The 24610-nt window shown below is 42.7% G+C and overlaps 1 protein-coding gene across 1 annotated transcript in view; it reads right to left on the bottom strand.

The window, feature by feature from the left end:
* YIPF2 (Yip1 domain family member 2) overlaps nt 1-24607 on the bottom strand; it is a 72428-nt gene extending 47821 nt beyond the window's left edge. The window contains exon 1 of the mRNA XM_078684996.1: nt 24452-24607. The gene's annotated coding sequence lies outside the window, so the exon portion shown is untranslated. The remainder of the gene's footprint in view (nt 1-24451) is intronic.
* Between the last annotated feature and the right edge of the window lie 3 nt (nt 24608-24610).

Here is a 24610-nt window from a genome sequence, read left to right as displayed (position 1 = left end):
GTTTGTGGATTCGCCAATGGTGCAAGATTAGTGAAGAAGAGGGTTCTCGGAGGGTTCCAAAATACAGTACTTTTGAATTGCAAATTGACAGCTTAATGGAAATGTTATGTGAAAGAAAGTCACCATCTAGAGCCGCACAATTTGAAGCCTTAAGCATGTGGGAAAAGACAGCAAGAGACAAGGAAAGAGAGGACAAAAGGGTAAAGGCTGAGATACCGGAGAAGGAAATTAGGGATGACAAAAAGCCTTAAACCGATAGTGATTTAGGGGATAAAATATTGGATGCATTATTAATTGAGTGTCCACCACCTTATGTGTCCCCACTACAAATACTGATAATAGTGTATCAGCAATTACTATAGTGGCTACTGGTTCTGTTGAACCAAGAGAAATGCAGAATGAGAGAACTTTACAGACAATTCAGATTGTCCCACTACCTGTTGATTCGATACAGACAGCGATTTCTCCAGGTGTTACTGCTCCAAATGTGACTGATTCTGTACAAATTGTAGCTGCACAAAAAATGCCTAGACAAATTGTAACTGTCCTAATTAATATAGTCCCAGCTCAAGAAGATCAAAGAGCGGTAGAAGGAGTAATTACATCAGGGTTTATCTCAACATCTCAGAATTCAGATTATAGACGGAAACTGCCCCAGACACTTGAAGCATTAAAAGATGGGGGAAGGATTGTCTTAACAACACCAAAAGCCCAGGAAAAAACTAATTTAGTTGGAAATGGGAGTTTTTGACAATGGTTTGAGGAAGCAGCAGGCATTAAAAAGATAGAGAGCAGAGTGGAACAAGTTGACCCAGAACCCGAAAAAGAGAGACCACTTAATGTTTCAAAGTTAAAAATTGAACTTGAAGAAATTATCAGGGAATGTTTAGATCTTGAGAATTTGAACCACTACCAGGAAAATAATTTCCTTGAGTAAGGAAATTACAATATGTGCAGTACCTACACACAATAGACTGACTCATTTGGCCCAAAAATATGAAATTGATTTTTTAGAAAGTTTTCCATTTCAGAAAAGTTTCAGGGTACAGATGGATGATGAAGCAATTGAGACAATGCGTTCATCAGGAATGCGATTACATATTACAGGATTGGTAAAATACATTCGTAAATGGAATGGATTTGAGAAATTAGGAAACAAGTGGGCAAGGAAACATGAGAAGAAAAGAAGAAAAGAAATCATCAGACTTAGTTGAGGAAAATGATAAACCGGAGGAGGGAGAAGCTTCAGCTTATCAATTCAGAAAAATAATGGGAGCATGTTCAACCATGGAACAAAGGTGAACTTGTAGCATTTGCAAACAAATTTCCAAGATTTGGAGACAGCCTGTGCTGTGGTACCTACAAATTGATGGATTTATTGAAATCCCAAAAGGGATGTGGATTCATTTCAAAATGTTCTTTGACACAGCAAAGCCAATTGGATTGTGGTCTGAATGTAAAATTGTTGTGTAAGGGCCAAGTGAGGAGACAATGAGGAATGCTTGCAATACTGCATCATCTTCCGTTGTTATGCAGAAAAATGAAGCCGTGATTACTTTTCGGAAGGGCCGAGTGCCACCACAAAATCTTGATTGGCTACAGATTAAAAGAACCTCACAAGAACTAAAAGAATCAGTTCATGAATTTTGTGATAGAGTGTGTCAAGAGTTTCAACAACTCAGTGGGAGAGAATGTCCTGATGCCAGTGATATGAGATTTTTTGTGTCTCAGTTTGTTATTGGATTAATGCTGTTTGGTCAGATCAGTGTGCACGAACAGCAAAGTGTGGTTTGTTGGCAGAGAAAGTTGATAGATGCGATCGCAAAGAATGAAGAGCACTGTAGTGATGAATAAGGAATGAAGTAGAATGAGTTTATGGAAAAATGTATGATGGTTCAGAGGGAGGTTGTTCAGAGACGATTTCAAAATCAGTTATTTGTAGAGAATGAAGCTGAGATACAAGGTGTTGTTCCACAAGTAGGAGTAAAAGGTGCTCAAGGAGGATTTAGTGTTTCTAGAGATAGAGAGGTTTTGGTTGGTCCAACTTCAGGTATGGGTGTCGCAATGCTGAAGAAAGTGACCTTTTGCCATCTTTGTAACAGATTTGAGCATTGAAAGAGGAAAGGTAGACTTAAACCTGATGCAGTAAATGCAAATGTGTAAATACCAGGAGAAATGCAGATGCAAAATGTGCCAATTCAACAAATGCAAATGTCAAATCCGAAACCGGCCCCAATGATATAAGTTCTCTAAGCCGAGATGGTCCCACAAAATATGGGAAACCATAAATGTAATTAAAATCATTTGTCTAAAGAACATTGGAGATCTTTTCAGAACCAAAATCAGAACCCATTTCAACAGTTCGCTGTATTTGAAAATTAGTTATAGCCCCCACATTTCTGATATCACCAGATCCATAATGAGAACAGTGGACATTCCAAACAAACCTCACTTTGGAAAGAAGATCCAAATTGTCTGAGTTTTTAACTCACAGATTACATATCCAGTTTTAGAGAGAATTGTAGAAAAAATTTAATCATTTGAGGAAAGTTATTAATTTGTTGTCTGTGACTCAAGCACTGTAAGCCTGATAAAAACATTTGAGGTGCAAGTTAAACTGCACAATTTACTGTACACTGGATGATGTAGAAAATCAGACTCCTGATGAGGATGTGCAGTTTAAAATGGCCCAACAAGAGACAGCTGTAGGATTGTTTTCAGTTATTACAGTTGAAAAGTTACCTTCTGATTTGAAAGAAACAGTGAACCCAGAAGTATGGGAGTTCACAGAAAAAGATGTCAGATTAATAAAAAGTGCAGAACCAGTCTTAGTCAAATTAAAACCAGATGACGTATTCAGCAACACCATCATACAATTTGATACAAGAGACCGTTGCAAGAATTTCACCTGTAATTCAAGATAAACGGAGTCAAAAGATTTTTGAGGGAATTGATTGGAAGTTCATGTTATGCTCTGATCACAGTTTTACAGAAACCCAATGAGAAGTATAGAATAGTGCAGGAGATGGGCAGTATAATTGTTCCATGTTGTCCTATGGTACCGAATTCAGTCAACATATTTTTTCAAATTCCATGTACTGAAGAATGGCTTGCTGTTGTTGATTTTGGTCAGGTTTATATCACAGTGCCATTAAATGAGGAAAGTCAGGAATGCTGTCAAAAAGAAGAACAATATTTGGGACACAAAAATTGGAAAAGGAGCTAGAAAGGTGTCGCCAGAGAGAGTAGAAGCAATTTACCAGATGAATCCACCTCAAATTCAGAAAGAAATCTGAATGATTTAGGGAATGGGTGGCTACTGCAGACAGTGGAAACTAAATGTTTTCCAAGTGGCTACGCCTTTACTGAGGATGACACACAAGGATGTGACTGATCCACTTCCATTGGACAACAATTGCACTAAAGCCTTCCTAGAGTTGAAAGAGAAAGTGTGTTGTGCCCCGGCACTGGGGATGCCAGTTTATTTAAAAGAATATACAACAATTTGCAGTGAGCGGGAGGGCTGCATCCTCTCAGTGCCTGTTCAAAAACATGGTGATGTTCAAAGGTCTGTGACGTATTTCCCAGCAACCCTTGACCCCATCACCACAGAAATGCCCAGCTGCCTTAAATTTGTAGCTGCAGTTGATGTAAGTCACAAAAAGAGTGAGAACATAATGATGGAATGTCCAGTAAGTGAAATGTTCCCTTACTTTGTGGCGTTGATACTGAAAAATCTTGTGATCAAAAAGGTCTAAATTCAAATGTATGGAGTCTACTGCCAGCAGATGAAACGGTTTGTGATGAAGCTGAACATAAATGTCTAGGTGTCAATGATCTATGCATGAAGCCATTAGACACTAATGATACGCCTCTGATTGAGCCCGACCATGTCAATTTTTGTAGATGGCCCACGTTTGAGAGGTAACAATGGCACATTAGGAGCAGCATATGCAGTGTTCACTATACATTATGTTGTCTACGCTTCAAGAAGTTACCTCAGCACAAGATACAAAATTGATAGCCCTTACCAGAGCATGCAGTCTAAATGCTCAAATGGGAGTCAATATTGTCATAGTAAAGAGATTCTAATCCAGTTGCACAATATTGTGTCCTGTTAGCCTACACATGTGAATCTGAGAGGGACACTGTCTATCTAATGTTGATGTCAATAACTTACACTTGGAAACAGTTAAAAGGGGTACAAGAAAATGCTTAAGAACAACACATTTTGAGAAAAACACAAATAACATCCAAATGTCAGCTGCGGCGAGACCAGTGTTGCTGGATAGTTTGTTGTTTCCAGTAACACGCTACATGCAGACACACACACTTAGAGAAATATTCAATTAAATGTCTCTTTAGAAAGAATAGATACTAACAAACTTTTTGGAAGCTTGCAGTAGAAGAGCATCATCAAGGTGAGACATGTCAACAAATTAAAGCAGGGGAAAGAACACACGTTACACTGAATCACATAGGGAAATCAGAAGGCCCCTCAATAGAATGCAAAAGAACAATCATCAAAATATCGTTTTACAACGAGCTGAGATATGCCCTAGTCGTAGTGTACATCTTCACGAGATGGGTGAGAGGCTACACAACCAGAAGAAATGACAACCATACAATAGCAAATGTTTTATTGCAAAAATGTATGCCCAGGTATAGACTGCCAGTTTCTCTGAAATCAGATCAAAAGACCCCGTCTTCGATGAGGTCCCGAAGATGATGTGTGCAGAGCTACAGATTGAACAAAGATTGCATTGTAGATATCGACCTGGAATTTTAAGTATAATCAAGCAACACAAAGACACCAACATTGAAGTCGCTTGATGCTGTACATGCAAATGCACTTGTGAAAATTGCAGAGGAGAAAATAAGTGATTGCTGCAGAGCATTGGCTGATGTGATGCATAATTTCTCACCAGATTGCAGCTGCTACACTAGATTTGCATAGTGAAGGGTGCCACAACCTCGATCTGAGAGATGGTGTTGTGATTGAGAAGCACATTTTGAAGACTTGTTGAAACAAATATGGAAAAGCCAATTCCAAATTATTCTGGTCACGATAACTGCTGTGAAGAGTGGTGGCCTTCCAAACTGGGTGCATGCCTCCCATACACGTAGGGTCCCGTGTTCTCTTGATGAAACAGCTCCTCTTCCGAGGAGATGCCAGCAGTGGTCGAAAGGACATGGAAGATGGTCAGTCAAGCTGTAAGGGAACACAATGAGTCAGAAGCACTAGAACAAACTGGCGTGGGACTAGAAAAGCAAGAAGTGGAAAATGACTGATGAAATTGGTGTTGAAGTGGTGAATGAGCCAGGACCAGCCTCTGATGGAGGAACTAGTGCTGTGGCCCCACGAGTGGGGTGGAAGAAAGCTGGCTAAAGGGGTATCCAAGAAGTCTGCAGTGGTCTCCATAAAAAGCATTTGCACCCATAGCTGAAACGTCTGAATCTGAACAGAGTGAAGACGAAGGTGGAAGGCTTGGATTGAAAAAGTCCAAAAGATTGATGGTGTTCTGCCAGAGTTATTCAGCACTTGAGTGGTCATATTGTATGGACAAAGTACTGAATGCCACATTAGATGAACTGTATGATGCGAGATTTGAATTGTATGAGTCACCTTGATTTCAAGCTTGAGACAAAAAGAACTAAGAAAAGCTGAAACAATGACTGAGAACTATCAAAAGCTGAAAACAATAATTGATCAATGAAAATAACTGTTCTGTTAGACCTTTATAATTTTACTTACTTATTTTACAGAAGGCTAACCTAGGCCCGAGAAAAAGCTACAAGAAGAGTTAGGGATAACATTTTAGAAGAACACAGAGTAGGTTTAAGGATTGTCTATTTAGAAATCTGAACTGCTAAAACTAACTGTTCTAAGAAGCTACTTACAGAAATCTGCACTGAACATTTGAGCTCAGCTATATATGATCTGATTACAGACAACAGTTGTTAGCGATCAGCGAAAAGGTTTTTAAGTGTTTCAGAAAAAATGGCGCACAACTTGTTACGGTAGGGTAATGTTCTAATGGATTGTTTTAGTAGGTGCTTCTTGGTCAGAGGAAAACCTTAACCTCTGCGAAGGAAGAAAGACGAAGGACCTTCTTCTCTTTAAGCTTATGTGATTATGTCCAGAGCACACAATATATATAAGTAGACTGGTTTGTCTGAAAATAACAATAGTAGGGATAGACCGGACACAGCGTGTAGTCTTAAAGGGTTTTTATTCAACCACAGTGTTCCCCACTTGGGAATCACTGTAAATATGAATCAAGCCGACACGTGTTTCATCACAACATATGGCTGTGACTCTTCAGGGCTAGAAGAAAAATTAAATAGGTAAAAAGGTTCAAAATGTTATCAAAAAACAATAATAGTGGCGAAAATGGAACACCCGTGACGTGGAAACCAACAAAAAAGGAGAAAGGAATGGGAGGGGATAGGCGGACAGTGTCGTTTCTGTGTTCATCAGCAATGCTGTTGTTTATTGATCTCACAAAATTGTGTTTAGTGACAAAGGACCAATGTGTCGTGACTTTCGAAGCGATAAAGACAGTAGTAGGTAAATAGAACATGCAACAACCTAAGTTCATAGGGTGCAGAGTGCAGTGAAACATACTATAATTGTAACATTAGGCATTAACATAAACACGGTCAAATGCGACCCTATTTACACTGAAAATTCTCTTTTATATACTGTATGTCTCCTGCTATGTATAAGATTTACTGGCTACTGTTCTAACTTGGAGGATTATTTATATAGCATGAAATTAATTAGACACATATGGGTATAAAAACACCTTGTTCCTGTTCAGTACAGTAATTACGTAAATGTCCGTTGGTAGCAGTAATTAGAATATCTTATATTATCACAACTATGTAAAATGTTGTCCCAAATTCAGAAAGGCTTCAATCAATGGCTAAAATAGCAATTTAAGCACTGCTCAATAACATAATAAGTTTCCAGAAAAAACATCAATTCCAAGCTTGCAACGAGCATAACAAAAGGAGCACTGTGCAAATGAATGATCTCATGTAACAACCTTCGTCAGTTAAAAATAAGGACCCCATTAAGTCACGAATAACGTGAAAAAGACTGATGGCATATCTTGCTCGTTAATAAGCAGAAAATACTTGTGTCAGTAGTTGCATACATATAGATACCAACGCGTTGATTCAAAGTTTCATTAATTCTGTTTACATATGACCAGATCAGAATAAGGCGGAACAAAAATAAATTAAATAGTCATCATCGCAAAAGTCACTGTGTATACTAACGATTTACCGTTTTATCAACTAACGGGAAGAATCACCCGTTTTGAACCCAATAAATAAAAGGAAATAAAAAGGAAATTACACTAAACAGCTGTGAACTGGCGGGCGGTATAGGAGGTGAAAGCAATTGGAAGAATCTAAATGTAGTTTGTTATTACCTGACGAAAATCGTCAAAAGTCGGGTTCTGCAGAAAAAACCACAAGGGAACATTCGCGTTAGCCTAGGTATTTGACAATTGCTACAAGCACCATCATGAGAATATTAACGATTAGGGAAAGAGTATAGTGAGACTCACCGGGGGACCGGTGATAATTCCAACCCGGTCCTAATCGGGTGGTTTAGAAAAAAGGGGCGGCAACAGAAGAGTCGCCAGAACCCTTGTTTAAAGTTGCTTCGGAACTTGGCAAGTTGTGCAAGTTCAAAGAGGTAAAGGCTGAAAGGTGAAAAAACAAAGGAAAGTTTTAATAAGGGTGAATATCCCTCGGGAATTACGGTTGGGCATGATGGTCAGTTGTAGAGCCCGAGTCTTACCAGTGTTGCGCCTTCCTCGTGGAGTCGAACGAGTCTCGGTTTTCGGATGCGGGAACACCGAATGTGGTTGAACCCGCCCCTTAAGAATAAAAACAAAAAAAGGCTGGGTCGCCCACGGGGTGGCCAGTAGACAGAAAAGAGTTACTTCAAGAAGTAAAAGAGAGATCTCAGCCGAGTATGTGGCTGTCGGTAATCGGATTTCTACGTTACACAGCTGCTAAATAATATAATTCTCAAATGAAAGAATCAAAAAATTAAATTATTAAATTCCCATGTTAATTTGACACAGTAAATATTCCTAAAGGGGTGGTTGTATATTATGTTTGATGGGCAATAAGGTAGATAGACCAACTGTGGCTAACACACCCATGCCACAGTTAGTGACAGAAATATTCAGCACAATTGTGATGGTATAATATATGCTCAGAATTAGAATTATGTTAATCACAGAATTATATTAGATTGATGATTCCGTAGGACTTTCTGCTTATCATTTTCTTTTTCCCTTTCCCATATAAGGGATTTCTGTGCCGATTTCCGCTGAATATTTCTGTCACTAACTGTGGCATGGGTGTGTTAGCCACAGTTGGTCTATCTACCTTATTGCCCATCAAACATAATATACAACCACCCCTTTAGGAATATTTACTGTGTCAAATTAACATGGGAATTTAATAATTTAATTTTTTGATTCTTTCATTTGAGAATTATATTATTTAGCAGCTGTGTAACGTAGAAATCCGATTACCGACAGCCACATACTCGGCTGAGATCTCTCTTTTACTTCTTGAAGTAACTCTTTTCTGTCTACTGGCCACCCCGTGGGCGACCCAGCCTTTTTTTGTTTTTATTCTTAAGGGGCGGGTTCAACCACATTCGGTGTTCCCGCATCCGGAAACCGAGACTCGTTCGACTCCACGAGGAAGGCGCAACACTGGTAAGACTCGGGCTCTACAACTGACCATCATGCAGTACCCAACCGTAATTCCCGAGGGATATTCACCCTTATTAAAACTTTCCTTCGTTTTTTCACCTTTCAGCCTTTACCTCTTTGGAAATTGCACAACTTGCCAAGTTCCGAAGCAACTTTAAACAAGGGTTCTGGCGACTCTTCTGTTGCCGCCCCTTTTTTTCTAAACCACCCGATTAGGACCGGGTTGGAATTATCACCGGTCCCCCGGTGAGTCTCACTATTCTCTTTCCCTAATCGTTAATATTCTCATGATGGTGCTTGTAGCAATTGTCAAATACCTAGGCTAACGCGAATGTTCCCTTGTGGTTTTTTCTGCAGAACCCGACTTTTGACGATTTTCGTCAGGTAATAACAAACTACATTTAGATTCTTCCAATTGCTTTCACCTCCTATACCGCCCGCCAGTTCACAGCTGTTTAGTGTAATTTCCTTTTTATTTCCTTTTATTTATTGGGTTCAAAACGGGTGATTCTTCCCGTTAGTTGATAAAACGGTAAATCGTTAGTATACACAGTGACTTTTGCGATGATGACTATTTAATTTATTTTTGTTCCGCCTTATTCTGATCTGGTCATATGTAAACAGAATTAATGAAACTTTGAATCAATGCGTTGGTATCTATATGTATGCAACTACTGACACAAGTATTTTCTGCTTATTAACGAGCAAGATATGCCATCAGTCTTTTTCACGTTATTCGTGACTTAATGGGGTCCTTATTTTTAACTGACGAAGGTTGTTACATGAGATCATTCATTTGCACAGTGCTCCTTTTGTTATGCTCGTTGCAAGCTTGGAATTGATGTTTTTTCTGGAAACTTATTATGTTATTGAGCAGTGCTTAAATTGCTATTTTAGCCATTGATTGAAGCCTTTCTGAATTTGGGACAACATTTTACATAGGTGTGATAATATAAGATATTCTAATTACTGCTACCAACGGACATTTACGTAATTACTGTACTGAACAGGAACAAGGTGTTTTTATACCCATATGTGTCTAATTAATTTCATGCTATATAAATAATCCTCCTCAAGTTAGAACAGTAGCCAGTAAATCTTATACATAGCAGGAGACATACAGTATATAAAAGAGAATTTTCAGTGTAAATAGGGTCGCATTTGACCGTGTTTGTTAATGCCTAATGTTACAATTATAGTATGTTGCACTGCACTCTGCACCCTATGAACTTGTTGCTTGTTCTATTTACCTACTACTGTCTTTATCGCTTTGAAAGTCGCGACACATTGGTCCTTTGTCACTAAACACAATTTTGTGAGATCAATAAACAACAGCATTGCTGATGAACACAGAAACGACACTGTCCGCCTATCCCCTCCCATTCCTTTCTCCTTTTTTGTTGGTTTCCACGTCACGGGTGTTCCATTTTCGTCACTATTATTGTTTTTTGATAACATTTTGAACCTTTTTACCTATTTAATTTTTCTTCTAGCCCTGAAGAGTCACAGCCATATGTTGTGATGAAACACGTGTCGGCTTGATTCATATTTACAGTGATTCCCAAGTGGGGAACACTGTGGTTGAATAAAAACCCTTTAAGACTACACGCTGTGTCCGGTCTATCCCTACTATCGTTATTTTCAGACAAACCAGTCTACTTATATATATTGTGTGCTCTGGACATAATCACAGACAACAGTTGTGTTGCCTTAGAAATAGGTGTAAAATTGTTATGTGCTCAAGGTTTGTAAAACAGTGAACCTGAACCTACTACCTTTAGAAGGTTTCTTTTACACACCGGATAGAAATTAGGTCTGCTAATGAAATTACCACGTCTACACACACCAAAGATAAGCAGCAATATGCAATATTTTAGGTAGAGAAAAACATGTTTGATTCAACTAATGATGAGCGTGCTCTTTGAAGTATGTCACACGTGCAATGAAATTGGAGTGATGATTTAAATAATCAAAGTGTGGACTGGGACAGCTTAAACATTTCCTATAGAATTAAGCATTACTAAGGACAAAGCTGCCTTCGGCTTCATACTATAAACTGCATTTAAAAAGTGACACACAGACATTTGGTGCTGGAAAATGAAAACTTGAGGCCACTAGTCAGACAAATCAAGTAAACCAAGCACAATGTATTCATAGTTTGGCTTTAATGTAGCTAATTTAGATTTTGTCTTCAATGTAATGTGTGGATTTAACTTATAAAAATGTGTGCAGTGTACTGAATTAGCACAACATTTTAAAATGTAGAAACACAGAAACTGCTCATGATTTAGCCTGCTCTGAGAGCTTCAGCTCATCCTTCACATAACAGAGGATAGTTTCCTCTCCATGAAAGAAAGAAGCATTGTATAATTTACAGCCAGTAACCAGTTTTATCGTATTTAGTTGCTGTTAAAAAATGTTTCAAACAAAGCCTCATATATATCGTAGCGTACAGAAAACTGAAAAACACACATTTTAAATGTATCATCGTAAACTTCTTTAATGTTTCCTGCCTAAATAATAAGTTCTTAATGGAGCTAATGTTTGTTTAGTTAAACTAAAATGTTTCTTTAACAGAAAGTTAGGAGATTAAGTCATTTAGAATTAGATTCAAAATGTGAATTGAGAAGGATTTCCTCGCCTGATAGATGCTGTGAGAATAACAGAGAAGTGGAGATTAATTTTTGGGAAACGCTGTATTCCAATTCGATGAAGTTTGAAGATCCTGCTACATTCTTTTTTTTTATTATTAACATTTATAAACATGTTCCCAGTTTAGGAGGGGCGGGAGATTTTTGCAGACTTTCAGGCTTTTTCAGATTTAGAGAGAGGAGAGACTTTGATGGAGAGCAGAACAGGCTCAGACAAAGCTGAACAGGGGGAGTCAGAATCAGCTGTGACATGGGCAGATTAGATATAGGCTATGTGTTAAAAACAAGCTTTGATTAACAGAAAGAGAGGGAAGGCGTGCAGAAGACGTCTCAGACCACTTTATCACCAACGCATCCACTCCCCATGCCTCCTCCTCCTGATACCTACAACAGTATCTGCGAAGCAAGGCATTGTTTTCCGATGCAAACACACCGATGCAAGGGGTCCAAAAATGTCTGCATATCTTTTGAGAGGTCACTCTGGACCGGGTCAAGACTTGGGATGAGCGAAATGTCCTGCTTAATGTGTCTGCTGCAAGATTAGCCACTCCTCTGACAAGGATTACTGATAAATCCAACAAGTTCTTCTCTGCCCACAACCTCAATTGGACAGCCATCTGATTGACGCTCTTTGAACGAGTGCTCCCTTGAAATAGGAAAAAGTGACAGTATTGTCTGTCCTTGTTAGCAAGTTCACTATACCACACTGTGATGGAAGAATTACATTGCTGTGAAAACTGCTATGAGCTCCTTCCAATTCAAAGGGATGTATGATATTACAACGCGGTTTCTACACCGCGGTACCATTACAACGCGTCAATCACAACGGAAGTCGTTACAACGACTTGCGCAGGAGGCGCTGGATTTTGGAATAGTAGGATTTACTATTCCAACTCCAGCCTACGTTACAGTAGGGAAGGTGTTGGAATTGTAAATCATGCAATTCCTTAGTACATAGCGCCATCCAGCGCAAGTCGTTGTAATGACTTGCGTTGTGATTGACGCGTTGTAATGGTACCGCGGTGTAAAATCCGCATGGTAATGGCTGTCTCCCAATTCAAAGACCTCCGACTTGCTAGAAAAGACTGTTTGAATTGACATGACTTGTCCTGAAGAGTTTCTCCACATCACAGGGCACTGGCATCATCGGGGGGTGACTACAGGAGGCTCTTGATGCATATTTATGACCTTTGAGAGGTTCCCAGTGCTCAACCACCAACTCAAATGGTCTCTGAGCTCCCGAGTCACAGGAAATAACTTGGTTAAGGGATCTGAAGCTCGAGACCAGTGATTATTGAGATGCCAGTAAAGGTTGAAAGTACAATCTTGCCCACTTTACTCTGTGAACAGATGCAGTTATGTGGCCTTGAACTTCCAAACAAAGACTGGCCGAAGCCTGCTCCTTCAATAACAAGTGCGGGAGAACAGACTGAAGGCAATTTATCCTCTCTCGACTGGTAAAAAAACTCTTGCAAGGTCTGTTCGGAATCCAGTTCCTATAAATACTACATCTTGAGTTGGGGTTAGCTTGCATTTGGGCATAGTGAGAAGACGTACCAGTCAGGCAAAGGTCAATTTCATCTAATCCCAAAACCTCAATATCTGTTTTCTTGATGTGACATGTATTATCCAACCATCTAAGTATGGAAAGATCTGTATCCCCAGTAAATGAAGATGAGCTACCACTGGAGCCATCACCTTCGTCAACACCCTTGGAACTTATTTCAGGCAGGGCCTTGAACTGTTAATGCTTGTTCTTATCTGCAAATCTCAAGAAAGTGTGATGAGGCTTGGCAAACGGATTTTGGAGATATGCATCTATCAGCTCGGATATAAAAAGGAACTGATTTGCAGGAATTATTGGGACAATCCTCTGTAGTGTCTCCATCTTAAATTTGTTGATCCTGATTAATGTATTGAGTGTCTTCAAATCTATCATCAGCTGGTAACTCCCTCGTGGCTTTGGAACCAGAAATACAATGCAGTACACCCCTTGGCCACTCTCCTGTCAGGGGCTGGGAGATTTGCACTCTTCCAGTAGGGCTTCTTTCTTGGACAGATCTTGAGGCAAAAAGGTACAAATGGTCCCAGTACATTTTGGAGACTTCAGTTCTGTAACCCTTGGCAATTACTTGAAGAACCCATCTGTACGATAACATTTCTTGCCACTGAAAAATGAACGGTCAAATCTGACCTCCAACCTATAATGATGACATCAACGCCTCGTCACAGTGTGGACAGCTGACCCTCGATACTGGCCTCTTGTTTCTGTTTTCAAAAATATTCAAAAAAAGATCTTGGCTCGAACTTCGAGGACTGATCTGTATTCTGCTGTCCCCTACAAGGGTGGTGAAAGGAGTATTTCAATTTAGAAAACGGACACCCCGGACGATTTCTCGCTGAAATGATGAATGAAGATTATCCTCCAATACTGCCCCAAAGAGTCTGGAACCTTCAAACTGCATCCTGAGCGCAATCAGTGTTCCAGTCTTTCAGATATAAGTTTCTTCTTGCAGCTACAGAAGCCTCACTTGCCAAGGCTGCTGATCTGACCACATTAAACGAGATATCTGAGAGGAACTCAGTCTGACGCTCAATATCCTCCGGGAAGAGGGAGACAACGCGGTCGTTCCTGAAGGGCCATGAATTAATTCTTACAGTCCGTAATCAGAGATTGAGCTATGTAGGCTTTATAAATCCCAGCCCTCAATGCTACGTGTGAACCAGCAAAGACTTTTTTTCAGTGAAGAATCCACTTTTGTGTCCAAAAAATCCTTCTAAATATTCTCATCCGCCATGGAGGAGCAGCCTACCAGACTTGCCACCACTGAATCCACATGGACGTTATCGGGTAACACTTTCTTCATGTTTTTCAAAGGATAATGTTTAGCTATAAAGTGTGGCAAAATTATATTGTCAGGGTCTTTCCATTCCTGTTTTACAACATCCAGAACGAACTGATGAATAGGAAAATCCTCATTAGACTGTCATTGAACCTGTCATAGTAAGAAGTCATCTGAAGTTCCTGGCCTCTCTATTGCTGGGAAATTCTTATTATTTCTGATATGAGCTAAGAAATCCCACATCATCTCCTTCGAAACATATTTGCCCTTTAAATCCGATGTAGAGGAGGGGGCGTTATCACCTGAAACAGAGTCATCCAAATCTTGAACAGTTTCTGTACACTTCTTCTCTGGTACTGAAGAGGATGTACCTCTCTGGAAGGTTTCCAATGTCTGGATCACAATTCTATTACAGGACTAGAGGCTTTGGATCATTGCTTCTCTTTCTTTACTGTAAACTCACAGCAGCCAATGAAAAAACGTTATACACCTAAACAAACTGCATATCCCATGATGCTCTTACATCCCATCATATCCTGTCAGACCCTATAAGAGTCACCATTTCTGTCCCATTAGCCTCTTTTTTTGCTGAGATAAGTGCTCACCATTTATTACTATTACACTGTTCTTGTACTTGACTGTTATTTGCATTGCTCAATGTACTTGTGTTGACTTTGTGAGTTAGCTTACTGCGTTTAGCATAATGTAAGGTTAACCCGTTCGGGCATTTTGATTGCAGGGTTTGTTTCAATTCAAATGTCATTGTTGAAGGTCTTTCTAGGTACGTGTGATCTGACCGCGATACATTCCCTGTTTGGCCCGACTGGTCATTTCATTGAAAGAGCTCCCGCTGGGAGCGTGAGTACTGCACGGTATCCGGCGGTGTCTAGACGCCCAAGTGGCTTGCGCGCTCCTCGCACATACCGTAGGAAGCCTCCCCTTGTCGGCCAAGATAAGTTACCGCTCGATGTGCGTAGCCCAATTGGGCTACATTTGGGCTACGCACGTCGCGTGCCCTGGATGCTTTTACGAGGCTAACGCACGCGTGGGAAGTTACCGCATATCCTCAACTTGTTATGCCTGACCGGCTGCAAGAACAGTCTGTCCCAGGAGTGAGCACAAACTCCTTGAACTTTCTTTATTGGCTCTTGTTGACTACAGCTGTTGCTGAGGAGCTAGGTACTCAGTGTCGGATTGTGTGCTTGTGGGTTGGCTACTGCTGACTCCTCAAATACTACCGTGCCTTGCTCAGCTTCTTATATGTTTGGCAAGCGTAGATTCAGTGTGCACAATGGAAGAGTGGGTTAGATATGAAGAGGAGAATGAGCCTTATTGGGGTGGACAGCAGGAATCTGTCATTGAGGAGTATATAGTTGACGCTCTGGATGCCTCAGTCCAGCAGTCAGTCAACAGGACCATTGAAACTAAGGTCCCTAATACCGTCCAGCAAGCATTAGCTGCAGCCTTAAAACCTATCACCAAGCAGCTTGGAAGTTTTGCGAAACGCCATGGGTTTCAAGCCCCGGTTGATCCTCAAACAGACAACCAGTCAGAAAAATCAAAGTCTGGGTCATGGCCCCACGCCGATGCTCTAGCAAACCGGCCTCAAGATCATGGTTGCCTCACTCCCTCTACCCCAGATGGTGGGAAAGCGAAACGCAAGCAAAGAGTTTACCTAGATACCGACACCACTGGTACGGACACGACTGATGAGGAGGCCCCTCCTAAGAAGAAATATAGGAAGACTCAATTTGAATTCCGATATGACGCCACAAAATCCTAACACCCCCTTCACCCCATCAGACATTGTGCATCCCCGATCGTCTGATTGAGCCCCAGCTCCGGAGGTGGCAGACTACCTACATGATAACCTTAGAAAGGGATTCAATAAGGAAGTACGCAACAGATTGCGCTCAGAGTGCCCTCGGCCCGATATCACGGACAAGGTGGCAGAAACACCGGATATTGATGCCAGTTTACTTAGCTTCCTTAAAAAGTTCTGTGAGAAGGTGGCTCTATATATACTGGACAATAAGGCAATACAGTGTGTATAGAGTCCACAAACCCCAAAGGTTTAACAGAGGTTAAAGTCAGAACTGACCTTACTCTCCAAAGTGGTAGCTTGGTAGAGCAGTAAGGCAGTACCAGAGGACAGTGTAAAGCATTTGTTGTACACACTCAGTCAGCAAAAGGTTTCACACACTCAAGAACTGAACTCCAGGCCAATTGTTATTATATCCTTAGATATAGTTGTTTTATTTTTAGAACCGACAGTTATAAAAATATACTTTTCGAGATACGAGTACTCTCAGGTAAATACTTTGCAGAGGAGCAATAAGTTTGTACACACAATAATTACAGGATAGCTAATAAGCAATCAGTTCTGAAACACACTCTAGCATTGAGCTCAATGGGTTTTTCATAGGAGAGTACAGTTGATTACTTTATGGATTACTTTGGTAGTTCCAGGACTAGGTCGTAGATTCAGTCCTGGGGTCTAAACGGAAACCAGATTAGCAAAAAAGTTTTAGTTACTGTGTTGGATTTTCCTGAATATAAAGCTGTTTTAAAAGTTCACACTTAGAAACGTTTTAAGATGATTCTGACAATGTTATCCAATGGGAGGAAATTCAGGTTACAGATAAAGTACGATTGCGTTACTTTTGTAACCCAGCACTAGTCTCCTAGGGCCAGCACTGGGAGCTTAACTTAAAACAGGTAGGTAATTGCGTTTCAGTATTTCGTACGATTTTTGAAGAATATTTGCAGTTTTCAAAAGTAGACTCTTAGAAGAAATTTCATAGAAAAGCAGACAATGGGTTCCTATGGAGAAAAATACAGGTTACTAGTAAACCCTCTAGGGATTACTTTGGCAGTTCAGTGCTGGGCTGAAAGGTACAGTACTGGCTTCTCTCCTGATCACAGGTGAGTATGTTCGAATTCGGACTTTGGCTGATTTTATAGGAATAGGTTCAGTTTTCAAAACTTCACACACAGAAAATTTTTGAGTCAAAATGGGTCAATGTTATCCAATGGCAGGTAAGTGAATTACCGGCCTCCAGGTGAGTACTTGGTTGGTGAAGGTAAGGTTCTGGGCACAGACTCAGGGGTCCCCCAGGATCAGGTAGGTACAGTTAGTACACCCTTAGCTGCACTGGGGCGGCCGGGTGCAGAGGTAGTTAGGCCCAATGTTAGTCAATGAGAGGCAGGGGGCCTTCGGTTGGTGGCGGCTGGCTAGCAGGCCACGCGACTGTGGGAGCTGGGCTCCTGGCCACTTGCTATGGGCAAGGGGGAAGTAAATTAGGACAGAGGTCACAGCCAGCGGCACTCGGGCGGCTGGGTGCAGGGGGCTTTTGAGCCGTCGGGCGCTCAATGTTATCCAATGAGGATCTTGACAAAGGAACAAAGGCTGCAGGCTCGGGGACGGTGACTCTCTGGGGGCGACCAGCACTTCGAGGGGTAAGTTGGGATGTTGGAGCACAGGTAGGTACCCCAAAGGGAGGCACAGGGGGCTGCAGGGCGCCGGGTGCAGGGGTGTCTTTGGGTGTCGGAAAAGCTTACCCTCACTGGTCACGGTTGGGGTGGCCGCTGGTTCTGAGTCTGCAGGCATCGGCTGGTTCGTCGAGGAGGGTCTTTGGGCACTGGACTTCGGGTCCCAGTCGCTGGGGGGACGTCCTCGTGGTCTTGGTTCGGGTAGGCCTGTCCTGGGCTCGGCTGGTGCAGAGTGGGCTGGTCCGGAGCTTCCTGGTGGGCACCAGGTGGGTTGTTGCAGCAGAGCCTCTGCTGATGGGAGTCCCAATCCTCGAGAGGGTCAAGGCAGGCAGGTCCTCTGGGTGTCCCAACGATGCTGTCCGCGGAGGTCGCCGGAATTAGGCAGGAGCAGGTTCCAGGATCAACAGGCCGGTAGGGCTGGGGCCAAGTCAGTTGTTGTTGTCCTGTTAGCAGCTGCACGGCGGGTCTTCTTCTTCTTGATTTTCTTTCTTCTAGTTGGTATCGGGATCTAAGGAAGGAAGGTTCAGGGAGCCCCTAAATACTGAATTTAGGGGCGTTACAGGTAGGGCAAAGACCAATGGGTCCCTGTCCTGGGGTGAGTACACCCCCTAGCCTGCTCCTCTCCTGTGGGAGGGGGGCAGGAGCCTAGCTGGGATTGGGCAGGACTCCCCATCTACAAGATGGCCGGGGTCCGGGGTCGGGCTTCACCTCGCCTTCTCCACCTGAGGGGTGGAGTTGGCACAGGTTGGCACCCCCCCCTTCCTGACGTAGTTTTTCCCGCCAGGGTGGGGGTAGGCCTGGTGGGGGGCTGGTTGCTGGATACAGCAAATGGTCTGGAGAAGCTCTCAGAGGCGGTATGCCTTTGAAGCTTCCCCCTGTCCATCCTGGGGGAGGAGACATATCACCTCACCCAGGATGTGCACCATTGCAGGCCCAGGAGAGCGGGGGGCTCTCCACCCAGGGGTCCAGCAACATGTCTGCTGTGTGGCAGCCTCTGCAGCCACTCAGCCCAGACGTGGATTGTAGGTTCGGGTTTTGGAGGGCAGCTCTAAGATGCCCTCTCGTACATTTTACATTAAATCCCACACTGGCATCAGTGCGGGTTTAATGTGCTGAGAAGTTTGAACCAAACTTGTCAGTCTTCAGTGTAGCCATTATGGTGCTGTGGAGTTCGTAATGACGACCTCCCAGCACCATATACTCTTAAATGGCATCACTGCACTTACAGTGCCCAGGAATTACCCTGGGTACTGTAGGGGCACAGGGCTCATGCCCCGGTGCCTTCACCTCTGGCATAGGGCACCCAGCTAAAGGGGTGACTGAAGTATGCCAGGGCAGTGGGTTCTGTGGGCATGGCATGCAGGGATGTGTGCCATGTTGACTCTTGCTTTAGTTCTGTACTTAGGCACTCAGCCTGCAAAGGCAGTGTGTGGGTGCCAGGGTACAGGGTCCCTGAGGGTGGCACAGTAAGTGCTGCAGCCCTCAAAGGTCTTCTGTGGTCACCATGACCTGGGTACCTAGGGTACCATTTACTAGGGGCTGACAGGTGGCCAGAGATGCTAATTGGGTGTTTTGTTTCAGCATAGCTTTTCTTTGTAGGGAAGGAACACAGGCCCTGGGTACCTGGTTGGCAGGGACCCAGGGCACACTCAGTCAAAGTACATCAGCAGTTCAGAAAAAAGGGGGGGGCATACCAAGGCAAGAAAGATGACACTTTCTCACAAGTCCACAAAAGGTCCCATGACGGGATTGATCGTGCCTGGCGGGGCTGCCAGGACAAACTCTTGGATGTAGCGGGGCCCTGAGGCAAAATTCTGGAAATGGCCCTTGTGGCAAAAGTCTGCCAAGCCTGTGGATCCAGATATCTTAGCAGGCTGGGCACAGAGGGCAATATGCATTTTAGGAGACGCAAATTGCGCCATCTTTACGGAGCGGCGTACGTCCCTACTAATGCGGATGGACTCAAACCTGACTGAATTGGCTTCGGCTGAGCCTGGTCCATTAGCCGAGGGCAACCTCTTTGGAAAACAATTCGAAAAAGACGTTTCAAAATATGTGGGCACCTTTACATCGTTGACAAAGCCCAATCCGGAATAAAAAGGGTGTTTCAGGCGAGCCTTTTTAACAGAACAAAGCAGAGGATGCTCGCCAGGCCGCCAGTAGTACCAAGGTCCTCATAGAGGAGATTATGGACGAGGTAGAGGTGACTGGGACTCTACCCGAGGCGGAACCTTCTATACAACAAGACAAAGGATCAACAAGCGCCGCATCCACAGAGGTAGAAACCGAGCTGGGTTACAAGCCCAGAATTCTGCAGGTAAGAGTTATCGACAGTTCTCATTTACCTTTCGGGGGCCACACTCAATTCGTCAGCCACAATTGGGGAATGTTATCACACGATGCCTGGATTTTACAGACTATTCGGGGGTTCCACCTAGAATTTTACCAAACACCATTCCAAGACACTCAACCGAGACAACTCAGTTTTTCCCAACAAGAGTGTGCTTTTATAGATGCAGAAATAGAAGAAATTCTGCAGAAACAAGCGATTGCTTACTGCTGCAATGTCTTCTTGGTGCAGAAGAAAGGTGGGGGTCACAGGTTAGTGTTAAACCTGAGAGAGTTCAACCAGTTTATGACCTACAAACAATTCAAGATGGAGGGTATCCATCTTTTAGCGGACTTACTAAAGAAAGGAGATTGGATGGTCAGATTAGACTTGAAAGATGCCTATCTGACGATTCCAATTTTCCCTCCATACCGATGATTCCTGCAATTTCGATGGCGCAACCGCTGGTTGGAGTATTTGGTCCATCCTTTCGGGCTTTCCTCAGCTCCATGGTGCTTCACCAAGGTACTGAAGCCGGTGATAGCTCACCTACGGGAGCAGGGCATACACATGATAGGGTATCTGGACGATATTCTTATCATGGCCCAGACTCTGGATCTAGCCATTCAACATTTACAAATGACCATGTCTTTTCTGCAGAACTTGGGGTTTGTGATCAACAAACCCAAATCGTCACTCTGTCCCTCTCAGACAGTGGACTTTCTGGGATTCGTCATAGACTCACAAACAGCTCAGTTGAGCCTTCCCCGATCAAAGTTATGAGACATTAAGAAGGAGATCACCTCGATACTGACCAAACAAACTGTATCCCTTCGGACAATTGACAGAATAGTGGGGCTACTAGCGTTTTTCATACAGGTGATCTTTCCATGCCCCCTTCAATACTGAGCCCTTCAGAGACTAAAAATACAACTCCTTTGGAAGGGTCTGTGTTATACAGATCTAGTCTCTTTGTCGCAAGATGTGCAAGACGAAATGCAGTGGTGGTTGGGCCATGTGGAAGCGTGGACGGCAGAGCTATCTTCGGCTCCCAACCAGAGGTTATCATATAGTCAGACGCCAGCCGTTTGGGCTGGGGAGCACGTTTGTGGAGATATCTGCATGGGAGGAAGGTGGTCCCTTCAAGAACTAAATGTCCATATCAATTGCCTGGAATTGTTAGCGGGTTGTTTGCGATTCGGACGCTCTCTCCCAAACTAGTCTCTTGTTGGATCCTTCTAAGGATGGACCATATCTCGGCAGTGAGATATATCAACAAGTTGGGAGGTACAAGGTTGTCTCTACTAGTGGAGATAGCGAAGGATTTTTGACACTACTGCCTAAACCTTCAGATATCGGTCATAGCCGAATACATTCCGGGACAATCGAATATTGTGGTGGACTGGAATTCACGGTATCTGAAGGATTACAGTGACTGGCAGCTCTACCCCCAGATATTCCAAAGGTTACAGGCAGTTTGGGGCCCTTGCAAAATAGATCTTTTTGCATCCAGACAGAACAGACAATTGCAAACGTTCTTCAGCTAGAGACCGGACCCTCTAGCGAGAGAGACAGACGCATTCTCCCAGGATTGGTCGACAAATATGAACTATGCCTTTCCCCTGTTCACCTTGATTCCCTGAGTGATGACCCAGATACTCTGACAGCAGGCGGAAGTGATGTTGGTGACCCCCCTGTGGGAGGCGCAGCCCTGGTTCCCAATACTTCTAGAGAAGAGTTGCGATCTTCCCAGGTTACTTCCATGGTCTCAGACGATGCTCCAGGGCCCTCACGGAGAACTGCAACCGACTGTGACATCGGGGCAGCTGTCCCTGATGGCATGGAGGCTCTCCGACAACAATGGAAAATGCCAGGTTTCTCGGAAAAGGATTGCGCATTCATTAAACAAGCCTGGTCCCCTTCTACAAGGAAAATATATTCTTCAGCTTGGAAAAGCTGGGTATGTTGGTGCTTGGAACGGCATGTGGATCCCGTGGGGGCAGACATATCCCATGTTGTGAATTTCTTGTCAGACAAGGCTTCTGAAGGTTTAGCGTATTGTTCAGTCAATAACTTCAGATCAGCCATATCGGCAGGCCATACTCAGGCTGACGGTAAGCCGGTGGGTATGCACCCAGTAGTGAGTAAATTATTCAAAGGAATCAGAGTAGCTAATCCTCCCAAGCCAAAGTATTCCTCTCTGTGTGATGTTTCACTGGTTCCATCTCTTTTTGCCAAATAGCCAGCTAATCATTTGTTATCTAGGAAACAGTTGTCAGCTAAACTTGCTATGCTATTGTGTCTATTTGCCTGTAGACGATCTTCAGATGTGAGAGCTCTGGAAATCACAGGTAGAGTATTTAATCCAGAAGGTGTTTATTTTAATATTACTGGTAGGACGAAGACGTTACCATGTAATATTGAATATAATGCTTTTCCCAGTCATGCAAAGTTATGTGTGGTGCAATGTCTTAAAGTCTATGAAGAGTGCACACAGTCCTTGCGACCAGAGGGTTCAACGCAATTATTAATTGCATTGCATTGCAAAAACAGTTTAAACTGGTATCAGCAGCTACGATAGCTAGATGGTTGAAATCAATCATGCAAGAGGCTGGTGCTGATACCCAGATATCTGGTGCACAACATTCTGTTTGTGGTGCCATGGCATCCATGTCATTTATGTTGGGTTCTACTGTTCAAGATATAATGAGATCTGCTGATTGGTCATCAGAATCTACGTTTAAGCAATTTTTATTATAAACCAGTGGTTGATATAACTACGGTAGTTTTTGATAAGCGTTAAACGAGCAATTATCTGAAGCCTCCGGTCCTGTAATAGAATACAAAATTTGCTAGCATTCGCACAGACAATTTTCAATTCTATTACGGACACGGAGGCAAGGATTATCCCACCAGGTTATATTTCAATGTATTGTAATAACGTTTAAAAAACTACGGGTTTTCTTTCGTTTCATTTATTTCAGGTTCTGAAAAGAAGATTGAATAAGTATTATTCTGGTTGAAACGGATGTATGATGTTCCAGATTTGGTTATAGTTCTTCCACATTGGAGGATGTTTTCGTTCGATTTCAAATTTGTTCGCAATTGGACTATGGACTCGAGCAAAGAAAGAGGCTCATGGGACAGAAATGGTGACTCTTATAGGGTCTGACAGGATATGATGGGATGCAAGAGCATCACTGGAACTGTAGTTTATGTGTAGAACGTTTTTCATTGGCTGCTGTGAGTTTACAGTAAAGAAAGAGAAGCAATAATCCTCGCTTCTGTGTCCTCAATAGAATTGAAAATTCTTGCTAAGCCTAAACAACTGCCTTCACCCCCCTGCCTTCACCCCCCCCCCCCCCTTTGTCTTCATCCAAGTGCAGGAAACAAAACCCGGAGGAGCCAGAAGTGCCAGCATCCCACCCCACCCCTTTATGGCACCCAGGCAGGGTGGTGAGGCTGGCTTCGTGATCATCCAACAAATACTTAAATAAATCACTTCAAAAAGCATGTTTAAAGATGTCCAATCCATCCCTAAACATTTAGTAAAACAAAAGACAGAATTGACAAGTTCTAAAACAGCGTGGGAGCTTGTGTCCGCGCCAGACAGTGGTCGATGCCAGACACCGTTTTTTAAACCCTTGTATGACCAATACAAAATGTCTAAACTTTATGAACTGTTGACATTGGGAAAGTCCCCTCCAAATTAATTTGTGTCTTATAACATTTTTACATTCTTCCAAATCTTTTTTTGGGGGGAGAACGGAGTAATTGTAGAGCTGTGAATTGTATATTAACAGGTTTTTTAAGTTCTTTTTGTAAACATTGTCAATCTCAGTTGAGATCTAAATCAATAAATGACTATTATGTTGGGGGGTGGTATTCAAAATCATATTCATGTACTTCTGGACCTTCCAGAAGTACAAAATATGAACACATGGATGGACTTTCTACGAGAAATCTGGCAACCCTATTAAAGTTATTAGATGACTCCGTATCACAAGGATGTGGTTTCCTTTCACAATGTCATTGCGCTTTAGTCCGATTGGTTCTTTTGAAATGAACACACAACTCCCAAAATGCATTCTGTTGTGCCCAACCCCAAGCAGGAAAAGATATGTACCTAGAGATTCAGAGCCGTCTAAAAACTTTACCAGGAACGTAGGGGATGATACCTAAACGGCTCATAGATGGTCTGCTCCAGAAAACGTTAATTCTGGGAGAAAAGTATAATATTATACATATTTGGTTGGCGCTTCTACACTTAAAACGCCTTAACCAAGAAGTGGTTGTACCGTCCATATTAATATCTCTCCCACTATCGCCTTGTAAAGACTTTTCCTACGGAAAGCCCCCAATTAATGACCACCCTCAGTGCCTTACCTGCTCTCGCCTTTCACGCGCCACGTCACGTCAGTCACCTGCGCACAGAATTATATTAGGGGGCATGGCCGATGTCAGACTCCTCCCCCGGTCATATGGTATCGTCCAGGAGTCGGAGAGAGTATAGCAGCTTTTCCGTCCGAATACAAGGACGGTGGC

This window comes from Lissotriton helveticus, chromosome 1_1 (assembly GCF_964261635.1).
Source record: "Lissotriton helveticus chromosome 1_1, aLisHel1.1, whole genome shotgun sequence".
Taxonomy (NCBI): Eukaryota; Metazoa; Chordata; class Amphibia; order Caudata; family Salamandridae; genus Lissotriton; species Lissotriton helveticus.
The sequence above is the reverse complement of the archived record's forward strand: the minus strand, read 5'-3'. Positions and strand labels throughout refer to the sequence as shown.